This window comes from Macrobrachium nipponense, chromosome 18 (genome assembly GCF_015104395.2).
Source record: "Macrobrachium nipponense isolate FS-2020 chromosome 18, ASM1510439v2, whole genome shotgun sequence".
NCBI classification, from domain to species: Eukaryota; Metazoa; Arthropoda; class Malacostraca; order Decapoda; family Palaemonidae; genus Macrobrachium; species Macrobrachium nipponense.
In genome coordinates, this window is record NC_087211.1 from 38,327,006 (window position 1) to 38,334,505 (window position 7,500).

The 7,500-nt window shown below is 32.4% G+C and overlaps 1 protein-coding gene across 1 annotated transcript in view; it reads left to right on the plus strand.

The window, feature by feature from the left end:
* Positions 1–7,500, plus strand: part of LOC135196557 (uncharacterized) — a 135,056-nt gene that overhangs the window by 51,945 nt on the left and 75,611 nt on the right.

Sequence of the window (7,500 nt, forward strand, 5' to 3'; positions counted from 1 at the left end):
TATTAATTTTAAACAGCTCATTTAGACAGATGTCAATCGTCTCATCCAGTGGAATTTGAGTGAAAAGAAACTTCACATCAAATGATGCCATTACACAATTATCAAAATTACAGTTTCTTAAGCAGTTGATAAAATGAAAGGAGTCATTTAAGGTATACTCATTTGTAGTTAACGGCGCAAGGATGGGAACAAGAAACTTTGCGGTATTATAGTACAGGCTCCCCAAGGACCACAAGGAAGATTACCCATCGTACTCTTATAATTTTTATACATATTTTATTAATGTGAATTTGATTGCAAGAACTATAATGTCATTCATTTTAATTTTGTAGGTTGATAACGAGTGATAGTACTACTCGAAACATGTCCCAATAAAGTTGTACAAAATGCTGTTCCGGGTTTTGGCCTTGGTGTCCTTACTGATATGTAGATGGCGCTTCCCTACTGGTGTTTCAATTGCTATATTATATATATATATTTATATATATATATATATATATATATATATATATATATATAAATATATATATATATATATATATATATATATATAGAGAGAGAGAGAGAGAGAGAGATGAGAGAGAGAGAGAGAGAGAGAAATGTATTTTCGCAAAAAAACGAAAGCAGTGAATGAAAGAGTGATAAGATGATGGAATGAGTCATCAGAGAAAAGAGAAAAATGAGAGAATGGATGGCTTTACAAAGAAAGGAAAGCAATATCGTGTAAATGACACTGATCAAAGAAATGAAATGAGAGAGAGAGAGAGAGAGAGAGAGAGAGAGAGAGAGAGAGAGAGAGAGAGAGAGCCAGGCAAATCAAACAAGCATGTGACGACAGACAACAGTTAAGAAAAAATATAAAGAAAGTAAGAAACAATGAAATATCTTGAAAATGTCATTCCTACCTTGAGAGAGAGAGAGAGAGAGAGAGAGAGAGAGAGAGAGAGAGAGAGAGAGAGTTCCCTGACAGAACAAGCTCTTCTCCCGGTCCCCTCCTCAGCCACCTCAGAGGAGATCGACAGGGGCTGACCCCGTCATTGTTAGAGAGAGAGAGAAGAATTGAGAGGAGAGAGGATGAGAGAGGAGAGCGAGAGATGTTGAGAGAGAGAGAGAGAGAGAGAGAGAGAGAGAGAGAGAGAGAGAGAAAGTCTGAAAGCCCAGATGAAACGAATCGGGCAACACAGGCCAAATCAATAACCTACGACCAATTTTTTTTAAACATATATTATTTGTTACTTTTTATCTTTTATTTTTATATCTGTTCTTAGTTATTTTTTCACTTTCTTTTTATCTAGTCTATTTGCTGATATACTGTATACAAAAAATAAATAAATAAATAAAAATAGCCGTGAAACATTCTGCGCGTGTAACTATTGCTCTCAATTTTTCTTTGTAGGGGCTTGTGTTGAGAAAATATTTTTTACTTTGTATAGCATAAAGAAATCGCAATATTGGGTTGACTTTCGCTGGACAGATAAATAGACAGTGCACACACACACATACAAACGGACAGTTGAAAGGTTATAGGTCATGATCTAAGCGCTTGTTTGAACAACTAAGCTTGCAAAGTTGAGCAAGTTCTCTGGCATCTTTTATCTTTCAACCACTTGGTTAATATTATTTCTTTTACTGCTGCAAGTGACTAATGATTAGTTTTAGTTTTCTGTAAGAGAAAACTATTGTGCCGGCTTTCTCTGTCGTCCCGCACCTTTTTCTGTCCGCCCTCACATCTTAAAAAATACTGAGGCTAGAGGGTTGAAAATTGTTGTGTTGATCATCCACTCTCCAATCATCTAACAAATTGCAGCCCTCTAGCCTCAGTAGTTTTTATTCTAATTAAAGGTAGCCATAATCCTGCTTCTGGCAACGATGTAGTAGCGGCTGCACAGAGAACTCGATTACGCCGAAGAAACTTCAGCGAATTTTTACTTGTTTATATTGGAGAAAATAATTTCAGAATTATGCATCAAGTACATATTAATATTTTTATATTGACCCAAAATTGCCATGAAACTTTCAATGTACGTGGCTACCATTTCTAATACCCGTGCAAATTACCTCCGAACTTTGAATCATAAAACATTCTTAAAAAGAAAACAATAATTGGTGGAAAACGCAGTTACCAAATTCGTGATTTAGCAATTTCAAACGGTTCACCGACTTCTTTTACTATAGAAACTTTAATTATTATGTCTCAGTAATTCAACCTTCTTAAGATGACCATTGTTCAAGTTCATGCTTCTAATTATATATAATTATATATATATTATATATATATATATATATATATAATATATATATTATATAGATATATATTATATCCACGGGTGAAAAATAAGAGACAGGGTGTAGGTCCTGACCGGTTTCGGCTTTATTTTCAAGCCATTGACAAAGGATTGATACATAGTATTAGAATTCACGAATATATATACTACAAAGACAGTACTGACGAACATACACACAACCGTTTGAGACTGCAGATCCACCCACATGCAGGTGTCAAGGTAGGAGTGGCTTTCAAAAATCATTTGGCTAAAATTTACAATAAATTCTCAAGGGATACTACCGCTTAGGGTACAAGTCCACACCTGACAGGTGTCAGGGAGGCGGGGTTGAACATCTCATTACCACTACTGCCCCCTTTACTGTGTTTATAAATATAATAATCCTATTTCCATATATCTCTACAGCCTACCTTAAAATTTAAACAGTTTACAAATTTCTTTTGATATTAATTAAAGGATCAAGTTTATACATTCCTTGACTGATGTTCATATTATTGTTGTAACTTTCTTTATAAAACTAGATTCAATGATATCCTTTCCAATGCATTATTAGAACACACCAGCTTTTTTGCCCCTTCCCATTTAATAGCATGATTGTTCCCACTAACATGTACAAATATACCACTATTTCCCTGTGCATATCTCACACACTGTTTATGTTGTTCTATTCTTTTTTCCAGTGCTTTCCCCGTTTGACCAATGTAAAAGTTGTCACAAGACTTACACGGGATTTTATATACACATCCTTTAGCATTGTCGGGGGAGTTCTTCATAAGTACCAGTTTCATTGTTTTATTGTTTTTAAAAACTACATTAACACCAAAGTTCTTCAGGAGAAGGGATATCATTCATATTATTATTATGAGGTAGTACAAGCAAATTTTTGTTGTTGCAAGGTTCTTTTTGGTTTTGATGCATGGTCTTTTTTGCCGCTTTTAATGCATTGTTTGGTACATTATCTGGATATTTCAGTTTCTCGCCTGTATTCCGAATCTTATCTATCTCCTCATCTATATATTCTGGGCTACATACCCGTAGTGCTCTTAAAAACATGGATGCAAACACTGATCTTTTAACCTTATTGTTTTGTGCAGAATAGAAATTTCCATAGGAAAAAATATTAGTAGGTTTTCTGTAAACACTATACTTAAACCCACTACTATTTCTCTGTATGAGGACATCCAAAAAGGGTAGGCATTCATCTTTTTCTATTTCCATAGTAAATTTAATTGATGGTACTAATTGATTTAACCTGGCATAAAAGTTATTTACATCTTCGTTCCCTGGCCATACACAAATTATGTCGTCAACATATCTAAACCAAGGTACATTGCGTGGAATTATATTGTTTAAAATTTTCTTTTCAAAAAATTCCATATATAAATTACTTAGCACTGGGGACAGAGGGTTCCCCATTGCCATACCAAAATTTTGTGAGTAGAATTTTCCATTGAATTCAAATTTACAGTCTTTAACACATAACTTTATCAGTTCAATTAAGGTGCTTTTAGAAAATGGAATATCCAGTTGTTTGTTTTCTAATAATTCCGATAGAAACTCCAATAAATCATCAATAGGCACTTTTGTGAATAAGGATACTACATCAAAGCTCACAAGTTTCGATTCACTAATAACTTGTACACTATTTAGTTTATCTATCAAGTCCACATTATTCTTAATATTGGCTTTTGAGATGTTACCTACCAATGGGTAACAACTCTAATGCCAATATTAAGAATAATGTGGACTTGATAGATAATCTAAATAGTGTACAAGTTAATAGTGATTCGAAACTTGTGAGCTTTGATGTAGTATCTCTATTCACAAAAGTGCCTATTGATGATTTATTTGAGTTTCTATCGGAATTATTAGAAAACAAACAAATGGATATTCCATTTTCTAAAAGCACCTTAATTGAACTGATAAAGTTATGTGTTAAAGACTGTAAATTTGAATTCAATGGAAAATTCTACTCACAAAATTTTGGTATGGCAATGGGGAACCCTCTGTCCCCAGTGCTAAGTAATTTATATATGGAATTTTTTGAAAAGAAAATTTTAAACAATATAATTCCACGCAATGTACCTTGGTTTAGATATGTTGACGACATAATTTGTGTATGGCCAAGGAACGAAGATGTAAATAACTTTTATGCCAGGTTAAATCAATTAGTACCATCAATTAAATTTACTATGGAAATAGAAAAAGATGAATGCCTACCCTTTTTGGATGTCCTCATACAGAGAAATAGTAGTGGGTTTAAGTATAGTGTTTACAGAAAACCTACTAATATTTTTTCCTATGTAAATTTCTATTCTGGACAAAACAATAAGGTTAAAAGATCAGTGTTTGCATCCATGTTTTTAAGAGCACTACGGGTATGTAGCCCAGAATATATAGATGAGGAATAGATAAGATTCTGAATACAGGCAAGAAACTGAAATATCCAGATAATGTACTAAACAATGCATTAAAAGCGGCAAAAAAGACCATGTATCAAAACCAAAAAGAACCTTGTACTACCTTATAATAATAATATGAAAGATATCCCACATCTCCTGAAGAACTTTGGTGTTAATGTAGTTTTTAAAAACAATAAAACAATGAAACTGGTACTTATTAAGAACTCCCCCGACAATGCTAAAGGATGTGTAATATAAAATCCCGTGTAAGTCTTGTGACAACTTTTGCATTGGTCAAACGGGGAAAGCACTGGAAAAAAGAATAGAACAACATAAACAGTGTGTGAGATATGCACAGGGAAATAGTGGTATATTTGTACATGTTAGTGAGAACAATCATGCTATTAACTGGGAAGGGGCAAAAAAGCCGGTGTGTTCTAATAATGCATTGGAAAGGAATATCATTGAATCTAGTTTTATAAAAGAAAGTTACAACAATAACATGAACATCAGTCAAGGAATGTATAAACTTGATCCTTTAATATCAAAAGAAATTTGTAAAACTGTTTAAATTTTTAAGGTAGGCTGCTAGGAGATATATGGAAATAGGATTATTATATTTGTAAACACAGTAAAGGGGGCTAGTAGTGGTAATGAGATGTTCAACCCGCCTCCCTGACACCTGTCAGGTGTGGACTTGTACCCTAAGCGGTAGTATCCCTTGAGAATTTATTGTAAATTTTAGCCAAATGATTTTTGAAAGCCACTCCTACCTTGACACCTGCATGTGGGTGGATCTGCAGTCTCAAACGGTTGTGTGTATGTTCGTCAGTACTGTCTTTGTAGTATATATATTCCTTTGTCAATGGCTTGAAAATAAAGCCGAAACCGGTCAGGACCTACACCCTGTCTCTTATTTTTCACCTGTGGATATGTGATAAATGAATCACGTGCTAAAGTGATTATAATCATACACACACACACACACACACACACACACACACACACACACACACACACACATATATATATATATAATATATATATATATATATATATATATATATATATCATACATACATACATATATACATACATGCATATATATATATATATATATGTATAATGACATACATATATTTATATATATATATATATAATCTATATATATATATACATATAGAGTATATATATATATAAGTGTGATATATATATATATATATATATATATATATATATATATATGTACATATATATATATATATATATATATATATATATATATATATATATATATATATATTAATTCCGACTTTACGGGTCAATGTCGAAATCAGGTATTTGTAATTAGAATCGATATCCAACCCCCTCTGCCATGTTAACGAAGTCGCAACGTTTGCCGCACTTAGCCACATTGTGAATTTTTATCACATCACCGTGATACGAACACACGAGAGGACGAAATATACTAATTCCGAGGGTGAGCGAATTGGATATTAAAGGACATTTGTAGCTCGATGTATGTATATGAATCACGGTGATGTGATAAAACATATATATATATATATATATATATATATATATATATATATATATACACATATATATATATATATATATATATATATATATATATATATATATATATATATATATACATATAACGCAGGGCACTTTCAACTACCTGTCATGGCTGAGGAACTTTTAAGAACTAATTTAACAGCACATCAGTCGATTGGATGGTCAAAATCTCTCGCGTGACAGAAAGGCACTTGAATTATTTGGAAAACATGTATTATTTTTAGGATATGATATCCCGTTCTCTTACACAGCTCTTTCCTTGTCCCAGATTTTTAAAAAAATAAGGTCTATTACATGATGAGCAGTCACCCCTCCTATCGGCATTACTGGTTCATAAACAGCTATGTGAGTTCGTTCGATAGATAAGTTATTCAGAAAATCGACAATCAATTTCGAACAATTTAATTTATTTACAATCCTCAAACATTATTGACGGTGTATGGGAAAGCTAAATTACTTTCAAGATCAAAATTATTTGATCTATCATTAGTTAAGAAAATGTTCTTTCTCTTTAGAGGCAAACCATCAATAAAGGCCAAAGGATAACAATCATGATAAACTGTATGAATTCGGGAATGGCGGTTTTAAAATAAACTATATATATATATATATATATATAGTATATATATATATATAAATATATATATATATATTATATATATGTGTGTGTGTGTGTGTGTGGGGGTTTTTGTTTGGGGGTGTGTGTGTGTATAAAACACACACTTATAAAACCGTGATAGAATCAATGAAACCCGTTTTAGGTCATTCGTGCTTCCTTGTAAAAATTGTGTTAATAACTTATTCACTACTTCTGTTTATAGAAAGCGGACATATACGGGCTTAGCCAATAACTACTATAGCTCTTGTCAATATTCTTTCAAAATTAATACCATATACACCTTGGTCCATAGAGCTCTAAAATATTCATCAACTTGGCAAATATTTCACAAAGAAATAAATAGTCTTTTTTTCAACTTTTTCAAGATAAACTCCTATCCACAAGATATAGTTCATAAAATCACCAATAAGTTATTAACACAATTTTTACAACCTCCAACTGTCAACTTTGATGTTCCCAAAAATTTATTCTATGCCTCAATCCCGTATAAGTCTGACTCTAAAATTTCTCCTAAAATCTCACACGAATAATTGGAACAAGTAAATTCCCCTGTCTTAACGTAAAACGTATCTTCCCAAAAACCCATGCTACAATAGGATCATTTTTTTTTTAA